The sequence below is a fragment of the Rhinolophus hipposideros genome (assembly GCF_964194185.1).
Source record: "Rhinolophus hipposideros genome assembly, chromosome: 1".
Classification (NCBI taxonomy): Eukaryota; Metazoa; Chordata; class Mammalia; order Chiroptera; family Rhinolophidae; genus Rhinolophus; species Rhinolophus hipposideros.
This window is the reverse complement of record NC_138047.1, coordinates 99,044,500-99,067,879: the sequence shown is the minus strand read 5'-3', so window position 1 is coordinate 99,067,879 and position 23,380 is coordinate 99,044,500.

The window sequence follows — 23,380 nt, the reverse complement described above, 5'->3', positions numbered from 1 at the left end:
CTTTTCAACCCATCCTTTGTGCTATAAGATGATACCACTTTCTAGAGAAGCCTTCTCTTTCTCCCTAAGGCTGGATTAGCTACCCGTGCATTGTGCTCTATGATACCTACTAGTTCTTCCAAAAATATTAGCTAAAATAAATACTAAGTTCAATGTTCCAATGGTTTTTAAAATTACTATTTGAGGTACATTTAAAAGCATCATCAAATTAAAGAAAAACAAAATGAAAAGCAAAGCTGATCCTCATCTAACATGTCCATGATTCTTTACCCAGGAACCTCATTTCTATAAAATTTTCTTACGAAAATAATCTGGAATTCAGAAAACAAAGCTCTGGCAAGATGATATTAATAGCAGCACTATTTATAACCATAAAACATTGAAAGCAATATAAATTTTCAAATATAGAAGTTAAGGATATATTGTGGATGGGATTTTATCGATACACAAAAATTCTTCCCATCAAGATTTTATAATAACAAGCAGAATGCTCTTACTGTAATGTTAAATGAAGAAAGTAGGATATAAAATTACATATAACACATAATAAAAATTTAAATACTAAAATACACAAAAACCCCCACAAACTTGGAATAAGAGAGAATAGGGAAAAAAAAAAAGTACAAAAACCAGATACCAAAATGTTTTGAGTAGTAGAGCTATGGATAATTATATTTCATTTTATATCCCTTATTATATTTTAAAATATGACAAGTTGTCATTAAAATTAACTTTATTAAAATATTCCTTTATAAAGAAAACCTCATAGTCACAAGTTTGTATATATATGTATGTGTATATATATATATATATATATATATATATATACACACATATATTCATCTTCCCCACATACATATACACACAATCTAGCAGTAAAACCTAACTGTATTTAAAAAGGTATAAATTAATATATTTTTTGTTTGTTTGTTTTTATTGAGGAATATTGGGAACAGGGTGTTTCTCCAGGGCCCATCAGCTCCAAGTCATTGTCCTTCAATCTAGTTGTGAAGAGAGCAACTCAGATCCAAATCTAGTTGCCGTTTTCAATCTTTAGTTGCAGGGGGACACAGCCCACCATCTCATGCAGGGAACTGAGCCGGCAACCCTGCTGTTCAGAGCTTGCACTCTAACCAAGTGAGCCACCCAGCCACCCCTAATTAACAGTTTTTAAAAGTTAGTGATTGTATCTTCATTCCTGGCAGGCCTTGTGTATTTCTTGTGCAGTTCAACTGGCAATAGGTAGAAACAGAACATACTTCAGGAAAATGTCTTCATTTGCTTGTAGTGGACATCTGTTGTTTTTGTTCTTTTTTCTTTCCATGCCTGGCATTGCTTCCATGTTCTTCGGCGATGGCATCCTGATATTTTTGTGGGGACCACTTGTGCTATATTTGCAGTCTCGGAGGTTTAAGTGGAGATGAGCACAGGAATTAGGTCTGTCAGTCATTTTATTCCATTCCTGGCAACAAGAATTGATCCAGAGATGGGGGAAAAGCCAAGATAGTCCATGTCAACAATTCTTAGGGTTTTGATGAAACTTCCAGGAAAAATAGTCACATTTTTATAGGGCTCTATCACCAATAGTAAGAGCTGTGAACACTCGAGCTGCAGTGTCCTGCATTTGCCAACACGTGGAGAAAGTCTGCCAGAGAATGACATTGTCACAGAGAACAGATCTGGGAGATGGAGAACAGACAGCTAGGGAGATGATGATACAGAGAGAGGGAAAGTGAGACCTAAAGAGAATTCCAGTGATTTTATGTAAGTCCTTGGATCTATTTGTGTCTGAAATAACTTGAGACACTACATTTTCTGTTTTTGTTTAAGCCATTTTGAGTCATATTTCTATCATGCTCAATTCTAAATCTTCACTATTATTTAAGTGCTCACAGGTTTGTTTCTCTCCTTCTACCCATAAACACAGCCATTTAGAGACAGAGTCTAAAATAAATGAAAGTGCCAATGTTCTAGTTGGGAAAATATCTAAAGAGCTAGCCCACTCTGTTAAAATAACCTGTTTTATGTTGTCATATCGTTGAGGTCTCGGATCATTTTGACTACTCCACAATCACCAACCTTCAGCTCACAGATTCAAATATGTAAAGCATCTTAAATTCTGACATTCCTTAGGTATGATATTTGATTACATTCTCAGCTCTATGTAGAATATTTTTCTTCTTTTAATATTTGTATTTGATGCCATCAGTCGTTTTCTAAATATTCTGTTCAAAGAGTATTGGTTTCTTATGACTCATTGCATTATTATAGTATGTATTTTATTATAGTATGTATTTTATTCAAAAAATATTTTAGCTTCTTTCAGATTCCTTATTTGTCATACATTAGAGCCCTCCCAATGATTTATTGTTTTATTTTGTTGTCCTGAATGTTTATATCTTCAATTTAGTCTCCTGAAATGGAGATTAAATGAACAAAATATCTTCTTTAGGAAATAAATATTTTCTACATTTATAGAGTTAAATGGGAACTATCAGAGTTGAAGATCTGAGAATCTTTATGCATAAATTTAAGCATTTGATTCTAGGCTTACAGATGATGAAAAGAGAATAAATACCCACCCCATGTACTCTGAGCCAGTAAGAAGCTGCTGAGAATTTTTATCTGAGTCTTTCTTTTAAGTATATCTTTTCCATGAGATTATTCAATTAGTATCTTAAGTAATAAATGACTCCTGAATTAAACTCCAAATGCAGATAATTTTCCTGCAGATTTTTAACCAAAACAAAAACAACAAAACAAACAAACAAAAAACCCCACAAAAAACAAAAAGCAAAACACCTTTCCCCTGGGACCCTAGTTGGAAGTACTATGGATGCAGCACCTGGGGTGAACACGGGAATAGAATTTATAATAATTAATTTACAGCAGCTATTCTCTAGTGATCAAAGATTGAATCATATGCAAGTGTGGTTTTAATTTCCTCTTTTAAATGAAGAACAAGCAAAACTATAAATCACATATCCAATTCTGCTGTAAATCTCATTTGTTCCATTGCTTGCTGACAGTCTAAAAAAAATATTTTATTCCTTGCATTCCTTGTCCATATCAGGTTCATTATTTTTTATTCTTTCCAGTAATAAGTAAGCACAGGACATGCAAACTCTGAAGTCGTTAGCAATGATTTCTGTTGCCCCCTAGATCGATAATGACAGGCAATCAGACATGAAAACAATATCAGCTTGTCTCTACACATCGCAGTTTGCATTCTGAAGGAGAAAAGACACATGTCCCCCTACCCTTGAGGGGCATCTTACAGTGACGTGTGGGTTGCAGTGGAAAAGAAATAGACTCCAGCAACCTCCAGTTTTAGGAAATCGATGTTCTTCAATTTTGAAGTCCCAGAGCTAAGCAGACATTAAATTCCTTTCCCCATTACGTTGAAATTCCTATATCCATCCATAGGATTCACTAACAAAAAGCTAAAAAAAAGACACACAAATATGCTAAACTTTTATTTTTTAATCTTATAGAAACCAAGATACTCTGTAAGTTCTCAGATACTTAAGATACCAAGAGAGAGGAAAGATTTTTGAGCCACATTTGTGAGATGGTTTCCTTTCTCTCCCAATCCTGCTCTTCCTTTGAAGGTTTGCAAGACTGATATCTAATTTTCTCTTTGTTTCTATTTTCAAATGTTTGATATATTTTTGTGGATACACAACTTTCACTATGGAAATGGCTTGGCTTGATATAATAGCCTAATAGTAGATAACACAGATGATTTTTCCCTTTCTCTCCAAAAAAAATGGTTTTGCCCCAGTTACCTCATATGCTGACTAGAAGAAATGTTCCAAAAAATAATGAAAAACTTAAGGCAAGATATCTTTAGCCTTTGTATTTAGACCAGTTTAATAGAGAAAAGTATCAGGATTTTGGTCATACTGTGCTGCCAATTTGTTGACCATAAATTTGAAAGCAAGATTATGACTCATCTTGAACATGTAAAGGTATGAATTTTAGTGTAATACCCCCAAAAGTCATACCTCATTACTTTGTAGCCAAGGAAATAACCTTTAGAAGAGGTGTCATGGATTACAATTCTAATCTTAGTCTCTTTGCTACATCTCATTGTGTAAATCGTCTGATTTATTAGCTGCTTTGGCTTTCCCTCAGCGAAAAGAGCCCTTTCTCCCCACTTCCTCTTAAGGAAAATGTTGTACATCACGACATTGACTAAGATAATGTAGTTTATTTGAAAGAACACCAGACCGAGAATAGAATTGCCTTGGTCAAATTTTAAATTTATCTTCTTATGGAAATGAGTTCCTCAATAAATAGTCACATCTCTGGGTCTGTATTTCCTAAAGTCTACAATAAGGGATTTTAAGTGGTGACAGTCTAAATTTCTTCAAAATTATAATAGACTATGTTAAGAACTTGGGCTTCTTCCTTTTTATGAGAAGCAGGCTGTGGCAAATTTGAGATAAGCAAATGAGCAAATACATGTATAGGGTGAAACATAAAATTTATAATACTGTATAACAAAATGCATTCCAGGTGATGTTCCTGGCAACACACACACACACACACACACACACACACACACACACACACACACTCATACACAAAAACATACCATAGATCAGGAAACCCTCATAATTGTCTTCCTTGTTAGGTACCGGTATTATCTGCATTGACAGATGATGAAACTGAATCACAGAGAATCAAACAGAATAGCTTGGCTAAAATCTCACCATCAATTACTGTCAGCATCAAGCTAGAAACACAGGCAATTTGACTACCTAGTTTGTGCTCTGCAACTTTGAGCTATAATATGAGATTTTCTCGTTGAAATGTGATATCCAAGATCTTTATAAATGTGGTAAATTCTTACATTGTTCAGAGATATCTGAAAGACTACCTCTGCCCATGATATCTTGCCTTCAAAGCATAATCCTAGAAGTCCTTTACTCATCCTCGTACCGTCTTTCCAAAGCAATAACTTGCTTCTAATGACAGAGCCATATGTCAGTAGAGAGTTAACTGTGGGTTTTGGTTTGTTGCAGCTAATCCATTTTAGTCATGGGAAATGGTCTCTCTGATATTTGCTGTACTCTAATTTCCTGAACAATAAGTCCTTTCTCTCCATGTGTCCCCTTTGCAAGGTCTTCCTGAGGTTTCCTGTGGTATTGTGATTCTTCTAGATTTTTTCGCAAAGTGGTTTTGTGATGTTTGAGACTTGAGGCAGAGAAGAAAATGTTAACCGCTTAACTTCCCTCATGGAAGGAAGGAATGACTTCAATGATGATAACCATAATGAGAACGATAAAAAAAAAAAGGTTATATTTTTATCCTTATACCATACAGAGTTGAAGTATTTACTTCCACTTTGAAAAGTAAACTTTTATATAAATAAAAGTTTACTTATGTAACCCATTATAGGAGAAGCATACTTGAGTTAGGAAGACCAAGTATGACACTGCAGCAGTGACTCAGGTGACAAATGATAGTGAACTGAATCGACGCAATGACTACAATAATGAAAAAAAAATCAAGTGAATTTGAGAAACATTCAAGAGATGAGCTTGCTAGAACTTTGCAGTTGGTTGTGTTTTACGGGGTGAAGGAGAGGAAATTGTCAAAGTAATACCAACATTTTTAACTTCAGAATTTGGAGGATGGTAGGCAAATTATTTCACCACTCTGACCCTCAACGTCTTCCTAAGTGAAGGAAAGAGGCACAGCTTGTGAGCCTATTGGAACGTTCCAGTGAAAGGAGGCAAAGTACCTAGCACAGAGTCAGAAGTTGGTAACACTCATTGAAGTTAAAAGATTATTATTGAAGAGCCATTAAAATGATTATTTTAGCACAGATTTGTAAAAAGTGTGAGAAGGCTTCACAAAATAAGTGACGATATGAACAAAATGCACAGGGCCATGGGAGTGCTTGTCCAAGTCTTTTTCCGGAATCGGAACAGCCAGGATATTAATAATCCGAGGTAATTTTAATTTATGCCTCTTTCTTGACACTTGAAACTTCTGAGAGAAATAGATAAATGATGACTAAACATACTTCTCATAAGAAAAGCGAATTTGAGAAACTATGTTTCTTATCTAACATAAGACCACACTTGCGTCACCAAAGTGAGCTAGGGGGGTTTCAAACTAGGTACGTTCTTGGAAAGACCCCTGATACTTACAATCTACATACTCTATCTGTGTATGTAGATCATTATCACTACATGTATTATGCCCTCTGTCTGCAAGCAGAATGCAAAAGAGCCACAGGATGAGAGTAGAAGGTGATAGAACCATTGTCAGCGTAGGTCTCTAAGCAACTTTAGAGAGAAAAGCTGGTGTGCCTAACTGCTCACCCACCCAATTTTGAGAAACAATTAAACCTCTAATACTCGTATGTTAAATCACTGAAATATTAAGGTTTATTTGTTATAGCAATTTTTTTGTGTTTTGTTTTGTTTTCTTAATACCGCATACATTTCACTGATTTATTTATTGTTCTATATCTCCTGGCTCATCTTAGGATCTCCATAAGAGTCTGGCTCCTGATGACATCACTGACTAGCTGAAGCAAAGCCAAACTTCATCTACTTCCACACATCCTTGTATGAGGAAAACATACTCCTATCTGTGTAAGCTCCTGTTACTCGGATTTTTCTGTTTCTTGAAGCCAAGAGCACTCCCAGGTGATGTATGCCATTAGTGAAGATGGCTGAAAAAATTCAGTCTCTATTGTAGAATTTTATAAGGCAATTCTTGGTCATGTAAAGCAGAATTTAACTCATTTTGGGTGATTTAAGCAAGTTTCAGGTCTGTTCAAATAGGAAGAACAATTACAAGAGCATTGTTGCTTTTGTGGAAATTTAGCTTTTTAATCAAAATACCTGCGATGTTTGTATCTGACAATCTTAATGTACTTGGAAGTCTAAATTGGAAAATGTAAAAGCTGGCATTTTATGTGACATAACTCATTATTTTTAAATGTTCTGCCATTTCTTTCGGTGTGACAGGAATTTTGCTTGCATAGTCTTTTTCTTTCTGCAATAATTGAAATATTGACCAAGTAGCGTGCTTAACACATCTATCATAGATAGTACATGCAGCCTTGTTCGTTTGACATACGTTAGATAGATTAAGACAGGGATAGCGATTTAAAAGTTCTTAAGTGTATATTCAGAAAGTTACTTTAAAAAACTTTTTAAATCCCAACATCAGCTTGTTGAGATGTCATTAGTCTCTTTCTGTTGAAGAAAAACAAAATGAAACAAAACAAGCAAAAGGGAAAATCTTTAGTTAGTTGATTTTTCTCATTTGGATTCAGCTAAATGAAAAATATATTTTTCAATGCAGGTAAGTGAAACTGAAAAGATTATGTAAAGCCATCTATAAAGGTTTCAAAGAGGCTGGAAAATTTCTGTATCTTTTCTCCCTGGTAGCAATGATCACTCGCCGCTAACAAGAAGCTACCAGTATTGTACTTCTGAATCGATGCATGGCTGTAGCAATACTTTTGTTGAGGGACGATATAAAATTAATTATTATAGAAATGTTTTATTAATTATTCAACCTTTTATTAACATTTTCGTCATTGAATTCACGAGTATTATCAAGCACCCACTACATGAAAATTCTATCTAAATAATAGCCGGGCTCAGAGGAAAGAGTTTAGTGTTGAAAGAATTACAATGATTTTGAAGTCAGACATTCCTGAGTCTGAAGCCCAACTTGGCTCTTCCCTTCTTGTGTGACCCCAGGAAATTTAATTAAGGCTTTGACACTCCACTCCTCATATGTGCTTTACCCCCATATTATAGATGTGATGTAGAGATAAGGTGAGATAGCAGGGAGAAGGTAAAATACCTAGCATCCCTTCCTAGACCCAAGGAGACTCCATGCACATGTTTTCTGTTCTTAGGGAGTTAACAGTTCATCAAATGGTGACACGACGGACCACCACACACAAAGAAGTACAGATAGAACACTGTGAGGGTGGAGAGACAGTTTTGGGAGTTTGGCATACGAAGCATAGAAAATATAGCATATGAGTTGAGTGTTGAAAAAGAGGATTTTATCTGAATGTGAAGAGATGTATGGGTGTGTCTTCCATTACCCATTTAGGAGGGAATCTCTTCCTGCTTCTCACTCAGCTGAGTGATAGCATCTTTTTCAGTAGTAACTGCACACCAGTTTTGTTAATGTACTGGATGATTTGAGTTCATTATTATCCCTCATTATTTGCTGTCTTGCCCAATTTAACCTCATTCATCTGAAAGCTGGGAAATTGTGTTTAGATTCTTTTTCATTGTTTTTTGGGTTAAGCAGGCTTGAAAGAGTTGAATCCTTAATGACCCATCTTCATAATATGAGGAAACCTCATAATGCTTGTCATTTAACCTTAAATTTTAACTCCATTATTTAGTCATTAACCTTATGTTTTATATGACCTCCATTCTTAGGATGATCAGTAGAGGCTCAATCCCACATTATTGTGGGATAAATTCAATTAAGTACAAGGAAACTTCCCAAATGCTATTCTAGTGGGCTTCAGTACTTTACATACTCATCTTCATGTTTCCAAGCCCTACCATGCTACTTAGCACAACTTAGGCACTTAATAAATGTTTTTTAATGAATAAATGTTTGGGGCCCTGAAGGATACATGAATAAGATGCTGTTTTGATACTCAAGGATATTATAAATAGGATTATGATGGTGTCTTAGTCTGCTTGAGTTGCTAGGACAAAAATACTATAAACTGGGTGGTTTATAAACAACAGACACCTATTTTTCACAATTCTGAATGCCGGGAAGTACAACATTATGGTGACAGTAGATTTAGTGTCTGGTGAAAGCTCACTTCCTCATTGAAAACCATCTTCTCACTGTAACCTCACATGGCAGAAGGGCCAAAGGAAATTTGTGGGATCCCTTTTATAAGGGCACTAATCCCATTTTGAGAGATTCTTCCTCATGAGAAGCACTTTCAAAGACCCCACCTCCTACTACCGTCTCATTGGACATTCATTTCAACATATGATTGGGGGCGGGGGGCAGGGAGCACAAATATTGAGTCTACAGCAGAGCACTAATCAAAACCTATCAGAATAATTCCACATGTCTTATTGTAAATGAAGAGATGCAAAGTAGTATAGGCATTAGATGATTAAAAAGGTATATGACAGCTGGTTGGTAAGGGAGATCAGAAGACTGCATGCAAAAGACAATATTAAAGAAGAGTATCACACATGACTAAAGAAAGAATACTTGGCAGTCCACATGGACAATTGAGATGCAGTACTGTGTTATCCTTGAAAGAGAGGACCATGACTATTATATCCATATCCTTCCTGCATTATACAGGCATGGATACTCCCAGCCATAAGTAAAGAGTAAATAAAGACTATATAGTTTGTATTTAACATAGAGTGGCTTGATTGATAAGGTTGATTAACTCCTATAAAGAAAAGATGGGCCAACCTAGTAATTTATTTTTTATTTGTTGTGTGTATTTTTTTTAATAGTTAAAGGGAAATTGCACAGAGAAAAAAAATATTATTGCCCAGTATTACTTTGTGTTCCAGTGGAAATTATCTCAAACATTCCATGCAAGTTAGAAGAATCATGATGGCAAGCCCAAGGTAAGATGTTTGGAGTTAGAAAATCTGGCTTCAATTCCAGGCATATTGGTTTCTATCTGTGCAAACTGGCGTAGGTTATTTGCCCTCCCTCAGCCTCCATTGCAATGTTACTAAAGTAGCAATCATTACTTCTACCTTGAGTGCAAATTAAATGATTAAAGTTCATAAAGTACTTAGCAAATTTCACAGCCTCAGTGCTTTAAAAGGTAGCTTTTATTGCATCAGTTAAAAATGCCTTGTTTCCAAGTAATAGACATTTCTAACTCAAATTAACTTAAATAATAAAGAAATTCCTTACAACAATGACAACAGCCCAGGGAAATATTTTAACTACTTGGATCATTCTTGGAACCAGATTCTTTCATTCTACACTGACAATCTCAATGATTTATTTTTTTTATTTTTTTTATTTTTATTTTTTTATGTTGTCAGGTTACTCTGGTTACCTTTAAGGCCCAGTAAGGCTGCATCAATTCCAGACATCACATATAGACACAGTAATGGCCAGAGGCCTAAAGTGAATGTCTTTCCCACTGTCTTGTGATAGACATTTTCTGGAATAAACCTACTACAGTGTTTCCCCCAAAATAAGACCTAGCCGGACAATCAGCTCTAATGTGTCTTTTGGAGCAGAAATTAATAAAAAATCCAGTCTTATTTTACTATAATATAAGACCATATCTTTATAATATCATATCATATCATATCATATAATACCGGGTCTTATTTTACCATAAGACCAAGTCTTACATAATATAATATAATTAGTATAGTATAGTATAATATAGTATAATATAATATAGTATAATAGCAGTCTTAATTTTTGCTCTAAAAGATGCATTAGAGCTGATTGTCTGGCCAGGTCTTATTTTCGGGGAAATACGGTAGCTGTATTTCCTGTCTCTTTGGCCAGAAATGAGACATAGGCATACCTATAAATAATTTGGAATGGAGTGAATTTTGAGAAGTCAAAAATCATCACTATACTTAAGTATGATTTTCTAGTTTGGATTTTTAATTTTATTTAATAAACCTGGTAGCCACTCTCGAATTCATTTTTAAAAAGTACTCTAAAAGAAGAAAAACAATGCTAATGAAATATTTTTCAAATGCATATGAAGCCTATTGAAGTATTTGTTTCTATTCGATAGAAATAGTCAATTCTATTTATTCAATAGGGGAAACAGTCTTACTTTGATAACTTTCGGTGAGCACTAAAGGATAGAAATGTCAAATTGAATCTTGTAAATAATTCTAAAGAATTATTTAGCAGGAGATGAACTACCTCTTTTTTTAAGTCTTTTTCCAAAAATTCTATAGACTCCCTGTGGTGTATGTGTTTTCTACATGTTCTCCACCATATAGGTGTTTGATTCTTATGAAGTAGTTTTCTGTTCAATGCAATTACATTTAACCAGAAATAAAATATACATTTTGAATTGACCCCAAAGAGACATGGCATAATTTAATATCCAAATATGGATTCAGTAAGTTCTAGCAGTGTTTCTGGAGCAGCGACTTGCCTGCCAGCCATTACTCACACTGAATGTTCCTTTTACACGTTTTATAAAAAGCTTTAAGGTTATAAGAAAACATTACCACAAGACAATGCACAGGGAATCATAATTTAGTAAAGGTATTATCTTGAAATACTGTTTACAATAAATATATGAAGTTCTCTGAAGAATTTGATGTTTTATAAAGAAAACGTAGAATACAATAAGCAGGAATGCTTCCTCTCAGATGTTAACATATTGGCCTATTTTTACCAGATGTTTTTATTTTAGGGATATTTTTTGTTCCATATAAATGACAATATTTTTATCCCACTGTAAAAAGAATGAATATTTATGGAAAAAATAGGTTGTGAAACATTATATTTGGCATTTCTTTTCAGTGCCAAGATTTAGTGATGTGGTGGGAAAGTTACAACTTATTAATATGTTCATTCCATTGAATGACCATAAAGTTTTCCATTTATGGATAAAATTTCCCCATTTCCAATTTTATCTTTAAGTTTTGGTCATGCAATCTGCATCTATAAACCACATAACCCATCCAAAAAAGCTAATGATTTACATACCCCCCAGATGTTTAAAACCATGTAGGAAAAAATAAAGTAGCCAAGACCAAACAATTAAACCATCAGTATTATGACCATGACATTCAATGGGAAGTTTCCTGGTGAGTAGCATATAGTTGAGTGTTATAAATTAGTATTATAGCTCTTTGTAACTCAGGTTATGCCACAACATTTTGAGATCACAAAACAAATGCTGGTTTAGAGGGGATCAAATAGAACTGCAGTTAAAATAATCAGGTGACATAGTAGGAAAAATTAATCTCAAAATAATGCTATGATGGGCCTATACCACAGTGTACATAACAATTATTAACCAGTTATCATATTTTCATGTCATCACATCAAGAGAACAAAGAGAATAATAATTATCTGGAATTGTATGTTTGATTAGAAGTGTATCTGACGTTTTAAAAATTAATATTAAGACGTATTTTAATGCTATGTTTAGTCAGCTCAGTTCAGGATTAGAGATATTATTTATAATTTGCTTATTGTACTAAAGTCATGGGAGATGACTGCGATTTCATAGGGGAGATGGAAGATGGCATAAATACGGGGTGTCGAGTGAAGTCTAATTCATTTTCAAACAAAAACCTCGAAAGACAGCATCAGCTTGATGCCTTCATCCATTCTCAGCAGTGTTGCAGCAATCACAGATGTTGGATTGGCTGAATCAAAGTAATTAAACACGTAAGAGAAAGAACCATATAAATCAACCAGCAGTAAATTTATTTCAAAAGAGACATTCCTTCCAAATGACCAGAATTATTCTCTCTCATCCAGGGAATTCCCATCCTGGTTTGTATGTAGTTGCTGGGAAACTGGATTCCTAACTGGGATGTTGCTTGGAGAGCATGGAAACAAACCAAAGGTACACAGTGGGTTTGGTTAGGGTGAGTAGGTACCACTAGAAGGCGATGGAAAACTATGTCTCTTTTATGGACTCTGCTGTGGCTGGATCATCTTGTTCTCTGTGTGGTTCTTTGGAATGTCCTCTAGCTCTCCCAGCCAGCCACACCTGTAATTCACAGCCTTTCTCTAATATAAACCGTTTGTGGGCCACTTTCAAATTTAAATCATAGTCCAGTCATGCTACTTCTAGTTATTTCCACATTACCTTCAGGGGTGTTTTGGATGTTCCCAACAGTTAGTTTTAAGCCACACATTTACAATCATCTCAGGTTACTATCTGATTTCTCTGATAATATTCAAAGTCCCAGAGAATCGCAATAGTTTTTCGTTTACTTATTTATTAATACTTATTGATTATAAGGTTCCTCTCTCAAGATGATCATTTTTCTTTCCTCTCTAAAACCACCTATTTACTCCCTTTCCTTATCGTGTTTCTCATTTTTATATGTCTATTTCTACTAATAACACTGCCGATGAGAATTAAGATCTACTGCCTAATCACTAGCAACACAAATGTCACACTTCTAATACTGATGAAGCCAAGATCTGAAATCATGTTTGCAGGGCCCAGAGGTCTATGAATTAATCATTACATAAAAAGAAGTAAACAAAATTTCCATTAAACCTATAATTATAAAATTAAATAAATAATTATAGTAAGGACCACATATGCCCAGGGTTAAATCAATATTTCTTTAATGAAATAACCATAACCAAATAGTGCATTCACAATGAAAGGGAAACGATGCTTCTTTCAGCTTTCAGCTAGAATTCCCAAATTCAGAGTAACTTCCAGAACAGCATAGGGGGCTGGTGAGCTCCAGGAAGTTAACAACAATATAAATTGAAATTTCAATATAAATATTGAAAGACAATTTCAATGAAATTTCAAATTGAAGTTTCAATTTGTAATATTGAAATTCAATATTACATGAATTCATTCCACATGAATTGTATGTACAATCTCTCTTTCTTTTTGAGCCCCTAGCTCTCCATTCTTATCTCTTCATTATTAACAGATAATCTTGCCCCTATTTATTGTCCATACATATGTAAATGAATGATCAGGGGCTGCCCAACTGCTCACATTACATCTTGAACTTTTCAACAAATGAATTTTACTGTGTTTCCCCAAGATTAAGACCTAGCTGGATAATCAGCTCTAATGCTTCTTTTGGAGCAAAAATTAATATAAGACTCTGTCTTATTTTACTATAAGACAGGGTATAGTATAATATAATATAATATAATATAATATAATACCGGGTCTTATATTAATTTTTGGTCCAAAAGACACATTAGAGTTGATTGTCTAGCAAGGACTTGTTTTCAGGGAAACACGGCATCTCAGAATTCTGAAATGATTTTAAAGAATCTCATTGAAGGTCCACTCTTTATAAATAAAATTATTTCTTTTTCAAAAAGGAGATTAAGATAGATTACAAAAAATACGATGAGAAGCTTATTACTACATCTAGGTAAAAAATGATAATGCATTATGGAAGTAAAATGTACCAAATTTGAAAAATGCAGTAAAGTTTAAAGCAAACAAGTAGCAAATAAAACGAAAGACTCATAAAGCCCAACCTCACCGTGGTAGATTTGTTCAGAATTGTTTGTCCACTGCTCTCCGTTGACATTGCTGCTTTGCAGAGAAGAGTTTTCCAGACCACTGACTTTGGACTTGTGTATGTGACATGTTTTGGTCATTGAAATATGAGCGGTTTGGGTATTATACACAAGCAGCAGCTTTTAGAACCAGTGCCAGTTTTTGCCAGTCTTCTTGCATTCTCGGATGCATGTTGGAGTGCTTCACTGGAATCATTTTGCTCTCTGTGTTACTGCCCTCCACCAAAGGAAAACCCAGAAAGACAGGGCCTTCAGAGGAGACTGAAACCTGATCTCCACACTGAAGCCAAGCTTAAGGCAGCCCAGCTAGGACCAGCAGGACCCTGGTGTGTTTGGGACGCTTGGAGGAACGGCACTCCATCAACCTTTCTATTGTATGACAGTGAAAAATACATATTTGTTGTTGTAAACTAATGAGATTTTGTGTTTGTTTTTATTGCACACATGCTAGTAAATGCTAATACATGTAATGTCCCATCTCTTTTCCCCTTTACCGAGCAGAGTGAGTAGGGAGGAATCATTGTCAAATATTTTAATGTATTTTATGTAAAAATGTTAATGTTTATATCTCTTATGAGGTGATATCTTAAAATGCAATTTTCTAGCCAGATATTTTTATTTAATATTGTCCATGGCAGAATAATTTCATGAAGCATATTTGTAATGGGTGCATACTACTCCATTATACGACGACCTAAATTCATGTAGTCATTCCCACATTGTTAGACCATTGTTTTCAATTATAAATGACACTGGAATGAACACCTTTGATCTTAAACTTATATTTATATTACAGATAATAAGGATATAAGAGTTTCCTAGATGGAGTCAATTTGTCAAAAAAAAAAAGTATATCTTTTAAGCCTACTAATGCGCATTGTTTTTGTCATCCAGATATTCTATACCAATTTACCCCTCCATCACTGTTACATAAGATTCCATGTTTTGTTGTACTCCCCTCACTATTAAGAAATGAAACTTCTAAACATTTCCTAATTGTATAGGGAGAAATGCCATCTTGTTTTAATTTGGATTAGAATTTAATTTTCAAATGTTGAATTATAAGGATTAAAAGAGAAAAGACTGCTCATCAGTGGTCAGGCTGTGATTATTGTGAAAGTTATACCACATTAATTTACACTGACATTATTTACTTTAGAGGACAGTGTCACAGAAATGGTATGCGAGGGATTTCTGGAGACATAATACACTGGCATTTTGAAAATACAGTTTATAAAGACTCTTGGTAAATTAAATGGAAAAGACATGTACTTAAGAATATTATAATTATGTGGGTTTATATAGATTAGTGATTCAGATGTGTTCTGCCAATGACTAGAGAAATTTTGAAAATCTAGTTTGAGTTGTTACAATGATTTGAAAGTGTTGTAGGCATCTAGTGGGTCAGGACCAGGGATGTCACATTTCTTCTATTTCATAGGATGGTCCTTCACAAAAGGAGTCTGTCCCTAATGGTAAAAACAATTTCCTTGAGAATCATTAGACTACAGGATATAAATGTTGGAACAATAATAACCTAGATGGTGTCTGTGATATCTACAATAAGACTTTTTCTTGGCTTTTATGTCTCTCTCTCTTCCTCTCTCTCTTCTGTCTCCTTCTACACATACACACACACACACACACACACACACACGCGTGTGCACACGCATGCATTAAATATTAATTTATGAATTCATTTGATGACTTCAATGGAGATAACAGCAATGCAGTTCAAATTCATGAATACGAAAAAAAGAAACCAATGCCCTGGCTAAAATGACAGATACCAAAATATTATAAAAGACTGTAAGTATTTTTTAACAGGAAGACATTTAAAGCAGGGATAAGCCCTTAAAAAAGTGAGTGAGAGCCTACTAACTTCCAGGAAATTAAGAGGTGCAGAAATTGACTGTAGACACTGCCAAAGATCTCAGTAAGCAGGGGATTTGAAAAAGTGTACTCAGAACCTGTTGAAAACTTTCCCACTACCCTCTGTCCACATTTCTACCAGCTTCTGATGTAAGAGAATGGCAATGGCTTCTCTTCCTCCATGTTCTAAATCTCACATGAGTGCCTTACAGGCAGACCCTAAGCCAGAAAGTAAGAGAAAGGAGCCAGGAAGTCAGGGAGATGTGGTTTTGGGTTTCAAGTCCCTGTGATGCAATGAGAATATAGAGGGGAGGAAATGCACTGAGATGTCAGCAGTCAATCTGGCACACTAGACAGGATTTCCAAATTCTGCATATTTTCACTTTGCATTTTGCACCTTGAAACACAGTATAACTACACCATCTGTTCCAATTTGTTTCTCTTCCTTAATTACAGTCGCACTTCAGAAGAAAGACCATAAAAGACGTGATCGAGATAGAATGCCCCTTCAGAGCTGCCGCTCTGTTCGAGGTACGATGAGCTGGTGGAAGCCACTACAGCGTCTAGCTCCTGAGCCCATAACTCAGCAATACCAACTACACGAGGGCTTGTGTAGGACACTGTGGGATGTCAGGTGGCTGGGAAAGGGACAAAGTCAGGAAAGAAAGCATAGACTTAGCAGTAGATACCAAGAGCGGGAATAAATTAGCTGGCATTGAGTAGAAGTCTGAGAGATTCATAGAGGGTATGTAAAGTAAGGATTGTGAAAGTGAGGGACAGAGGGCTTACTTTATTTGGTATGGGCAGGAGGAAAGGACTTCTAAGGTAACAATAAATCATCAGGAAAAGTAAGGGCATGCACTGGGACACTCAGATATAATTCTGTTGGATATGGTAATATAACCACAGCTGTGCTCTGTCATGAGTCACTCCTTATGTGACTTTGCAATGCTAGGATTATAAGGATATGGTGGAAGACATAAAAATCTTCCTTCGAATTTCTAAAATTTTAGTGTTTTTTTTTCTTTTTTAAAAAAGCTTAATTAAATCTTAACCTATTTCCCATCGACATATTTCACTCCTTTCCCCGAATCACCAAATTCTAATCTTCAACAGCCAGCGTGTACTAAGTGGCATTTGTCATGAATACAAAACAATCTATACGTTACATTTCCTGAATGACTTTATGGGCCATGATATAGTTCATGATTATAAGGATGGAAGAGATGTCAGTGTGTTCACAGACTGTGGTTCCTTATGTTTTAGACCAATGGTTGACAACACTTTTCTGTAACGGGCTGTGGGTTCACTTCAAAGGTGACAGAACTTGCATGGAAAAAAAAGTAAACAGACAAAATCCAAAGTATAGTACTTGACAGAAGAAATACATAGCAAGTCAGTAAAATTATCATACACTTGAACAAAACTATTAAATAACTTGATGTAATTAACATTTATAATTCTCGCCATGCAACAATAGAATATGTACCATACATATTCATTGAAAGTATACATGAAACTTTCCATGAGATAGATCATATTCTGGGCCATAAAGAAGTCTGAATACATTTTAAAGGATTCATTATCTAAGGTATGCTCTCTGCTCATAATGAAATCATTAGAAATCAAGATCAGAAATACACCTGGAAAATCCCCCCCATATTTGGAGTTTAACAACTAGCTGATAATAAGCTCATGAGTTAAAAAACAGATCACAAAGGAAATTAGAATGGAGAGGTGGTAAGTCTCTCCCTAGTTTTGAGAATGGGCATGTGACTTGACCCTAACCTAATCAGGCTATACAATTCTACTGGCCTCAGTCACTGATTCACAAAAGAATACATGCAAAAAGTTTATCCAGTCAGAGACAATCATGGCTAAATTGCTGGCATTAGTAACAGAAAGTTGCTTACCTTTCTTTTGCACTTGCCAAGAAAAGAGGTCGCAGGCTCTATGTCACTGCTGCCTTCACGTTGAAAAGAAAAGTGCCTGAAAATAGAGACAATCTCAAAAAGTAAAAGCCAACAGACAGAAAACACATGAGCACTGATGATATTGTTTCAATTATTAAATTCATCCAAATCTGAAACCAGAACTAGTTTTGATGTTTGCAGTTACAGGAGTTAACAAAATCCCCTACCCTTTTGGCCAGGATGAATTAGGCTTTTTTACCTTGCGTCAGAAAAAATCTGAAATAAGATATTTATCAAATGACTCCTTTTTTTGTCTTTTCCTACTCACAAAAATAGGAATAGCCTTATTCCGCTGGCATTGACTTTGAAAAACACATGTGATAACACTGAGAGTTAAAATGCAGATAGAATCAATATTCAACTTATTTTCCCTGATCTGCAAGTAGGGTCTCTAATTAGATATATGCAGGAATTGGCGGCCCATAGAGGCCAGCAAGAGGCTAATTTCTTCATCTTAGGCCAGACTTCTGTGGTTCAAAACTGAATATCTCTGAACACTGAGCCCTGTTGCAAAGGCAGTTATCATTTGTTTCTTATCAGTTACAGTTTTCCACCAAATTATCTATGTGACAGAACAACAGTCAAGTGTCCTCTGTGTGTGGCCACTAGGTTTTACTGTTCATTGTTTTTATGGGTGAATATCAATCCTTTGCTAACTATAGGATATTTTCTTTATTTGATTAAGCAAGCCAGGAATTAGAAGGATAATGTTTCCTAACTTCCTTTCTGATGAATAATAAATGTCACTAAGGAATTAGATAGTAGGAGGTAGTTGCCTGAGCCATCTGCTTCAGATGGGAACACAAGAAAGATATTAAACTTTAAATTAGGTATTGCTTCACAGAACCTAAACGATGAAAGAAAATACACACTAAACTGGGAGATAATTATCAGTTCCTATCAGTTGACTTACTTCTTTGAAAGTATAAGAAACATAATTATCATTTCCACTCCCTTGTCAACATATTTTGTATTGAGTCAAATACAGGAAATCAGTAATTAACACATCTCTTCTTCAGTATAATGTATTTTCAGAGTTCTACAAATAAAATGTGCATTTTTAAAAAATACACAACTGATGAACATCTTAGAAAAAACAAAAAGAATTTTTTCAACATATGTAACATACTAAAGAAACAGTCTCGTTTCCATAGCAACTAAATCATAGGTCAAAAGAGAAAAATAGAACATTTAAAGCTAAGTAAATTTTACTTAAGAAATTATTCACCAAGTTTTGATCATCAACATAACAAGTAATTGTAATGAAGAAAGGAACTCTGTCACTTCATTTTTCTATGTAATTATTAATAAGGAAAGCAACATCTATACATTTCTGTTATTTTGATATCATTTCTGTTGAACAAGATTTAGGGGGAATAGATTTTTATGTAAGGAATGTAAATACTGGGAAGGATGCTATGGGAATAATTTACTGTAGTCATTAATAGCAACAAAGTTAAGGAAAGAGATTAGATTAAAATTGTGGATATGACACTTGAACAAGTTATTAAATCAAAACACCTTTACCACCCTTCACATGCTCTATTGAGAAAAAAATGAAAAAGGTTTAGAAGATCTAGTGTTAGTAGAGCAGAAGGGCAGAATAATTCTCATGCACCATTTCTGGAGGTGTAATTGAAATAATATTTTGGGACCGTATTTAGGAAGTACCTGAGAAATTTTAAGATGTCTTTATTTCATGATTAGGAATCGAGCCTACTAAAATGTTCCCAGACTGTTCTGCTCAGTGGTGTTCGCTCCCAACATAGAACAATAGAACTAGTACAGCACAGATAAGATGACATGCACTTAAGTTTAAGTACAGGGTCACATTTTGCCTGGCCTACCTGTAGTCTTTGGCAACTTGCCTGACTTCTGTGAACCCCAGTTTTCTTATGTCTAGAATGGAGACAATACTATTAAGGTTTAAAGTATCCAATTATAATAATTCATATCAGTTTCAAATTTTTTTAGGTATACATCCTTTTTCTGAAACTAGTTTCAATAAGGAACCTATACTGACATTTCTTTAAATTGGTTTATCAGCATGGGCCTAGAAAAGTAACTATACTTGTAAACAGCTCTGTTACATCTAGAGGTCAGTGTAAATGACTAGATCTGTAATTACAGACCGGCAGTAGTTCTTTGTAGTCATATTTTCTTGTACCTATCATCAATTACGTTCATCCTATGTCTGAAATACTCTGACAGCGCTATCAGTTGGAACCTTGGCTTACTGGATTTCTGATTAGAAACTCAAGCAAACACAGAACGCTGACAGGAGAATGGGGAATGTGAAAGCACCTGAGTGGGCTAAGACAAGTCAATGAAGCTACAAAAGAAAAACGGAAAGAAAGACAACATCACTGGGAAAAAAGTTAATAAATGAAGTGATGTTTTTAACCCAAGTGACAGAATCTTGTAAATATTTACTTCTGAACATTGTCAATCTCTTAGAGTTGGGTAGTTTACCAGATAGGAAAAGGGTTGTTGTTTTTTTTTCCCCCTCGAAATAATTGTCAAAGTAAGACATCTGGTTTGCTGAATCAATATTCATTAAGGAAATATTTATTGTACCTTTTTCTGTGTCAGGCATAGTGTCTATCTATAATTGAACATTACTCTATAAGTAATTGAAACTTGTAGTAAAATATGGCCCGGGTCTGATAGCTTGTCAAAGAATCAAAGTACAACCAAACATAATTGACATAAAAAACATACTGAAATGATTTAACGGTTTTTCTGGAAGCACTGCCAAATTCTTTCATTCATTTAACTCATCTACCCTGTTTGAGGGGCTGTATGGTACAGTGAGGACAGTGTTAAACAAAGTGGTCTTGTGCTTGAGGTTGCCCAAAGTTCAGAGTGCACAGAAACAGACACAAACATCACAGCAAAACAAGGTGACAGCTGCTCTGTGTTTGAGGGAAGTCCAAGGAGCTATGTGGGTCCAGGAAGGAAGAGTGATTCACTTCTGAGATAAGCTTTAAAAGAGAGAAGATGTTTGAATTCTGTTTTGAGGGATAAATATGAGTTAATCAGATTTTATTTGGGAATGGGGAGATGTGACTTCAGGCAGTGAGAAACTAACTGAAATATTTCAGGGCTACTATTACTAGCATTCAGGATCACAGAAATTGCAGAATGAAATTGCATTGACCCTATATACAGAAAATCACTGTTGTAAGATGAATGGCTAATATCAGCTTATTTTGTATTATTTACATTTTTTTTTCCCTTGGAAAACTTCTTAGCTTGTATTACTTTCAGTTGGATAGGTTCCCTGTTCTAGCCCACCAAACAGGAGTAGGTACTCCTCTGAGCCTGGGTGGGTTGGTGGTATAGTGTGAGCATAGCTGCCTTCCTTCTCTGAGCTCTGGTAAACTTTGTGTGCACAGCTGGATAACAGGGGCAAGAGAGGAGCATGTTACTATTACAGGCTTGTCACAATCAGCACAATAGATTTCTGTCTATGTTGTCCCACTAGGTTGTGGGTTCTTTGTGGACTGCTCTTTTCAAGGTGCCTGTTACATAAGAGGTGTTCCAGAAAGGTTGAATGAGTTAAATAATCAATGAGAAGAATATGGAGATTTTCAATTGAGATTTTCAATTAGTTTGGCAGTGAGAATTGAATACATATTCAAGCAAAGGTTCCCGTTGCCTAGGAAATTGAAGGCAAACTGCTTGGCCCACCATCCCATAGCTTCTCAATCTCTTCTTAATACATATTTTCATCCCTATCCCCCTGAACTCACATAGGAACCTCATATGCCATCCAAATGAGAGTCTTTCAGAACCTGCCTTGGACTCGCCATACCTCCCATTTCCCTTTGTAGTCTCCCCTTCCTCCATTATAACCATGAGTATTTACTGTGTTTCCCCAAAAAGAAGACCTAGCCGGACCATTAGCTCTAATGCGTGTTTTGGAGTAAAAATTAATATAAGACCTGGTCTTATTTTCTTATAATACCGTATCATATCATATCATATCATATCATATCATATCATATCATATCATATCATATCATAACATAACATAATGCAATATAATATAATATCGGATCTTATATAATATAAAATAAGACAGGGTCTTATATTAATTTTTGTTCCAAAAGACACATTAGTGCTGATGGTCTGGCTAGGTCTTCTTTTTGGGGAAACACAGTAAATACTCAGGTCTTATTTTCGGGGAAACACTGTGGAAAGCATTTACTAAGGTTTGGAAGACATGAGTTCTCATCCTGGCTTAGTCAGTAATTCCTGTAAGACCTAGAACACACTGTTTGATTAATTTGGGTGTCTGTTTCATTATCACTAAGTAGTTATTTGTTGCTATAAGCTCTAAGACTCCTCCAACTCTAAGTGTGCTCCCTTGACCTTAGCTAAAACATCTAACCATCTCTTTCCCCTGCTTTATTTATTTTTTTAATAGCGTGTATCACTACCTGGTGGCCCAGAAACTAGAATCGTACCTAGCATGGAGTACATACTCAGAATATATTTGATGAATTAATAAATGAATGGATAATGAAATGATTCCATGTTTATTTCATAACATAACTCTGAAGTCCTTGGATGCGGTATTTGTGCAATATACCTTTGTGTCTCCACCATGCTTAACTCTGAACCAGGCATATTGTGGATCTCCCAGGAAATTTTTTTTGTGGTGACTTTACAGATAATGCTTGAATGCATGGTTCTCATTTAAACCTACAGTAACTATAGCACTGAGGGAAGTCTGGATTTGTTCATTACTGTTTTAAAATCATGGACTAAATAGAATTCTAAAAACAGTATTCAGCATGTTGTTGAATAATTTTATGTAATATGAACAAAGATGTAATTAAGACATCACTTTATGGTATTGGAAAAAAGACACAGTATTACACATTCTCTGTCTCTACAGCATGCCTTGGATACTGATTATTAATATATACATATATATGTACATTTAGTAATAAGATTAAATACTTTAGGAAGTTTCCCTAGAACAAAGAAGACTCTAACTCTAGGAAGCAATTTCTAGCAGCTCCTTCTTTGCAGTAGAAAAATGAAAACAGCTCCCTACTGCCCTAAAATTCAACCAGACTGTGTTACCTGTGGTTCTTTGAGGTCACCTTCATTCCTCCATCTCTCTGCCTCTGCAGTTCCTCCCAGCAGGAAGCCCTTGTCTTTACCTGTGTTCACCTTCAAACACCCTACATATCCTGTAGAACAGTTTTCAGGGGTCTCCTCCTCTGAGAAACTCCTATTTATTACATGTGGCTGTACCCTCTTTGAAGCCAGTAACA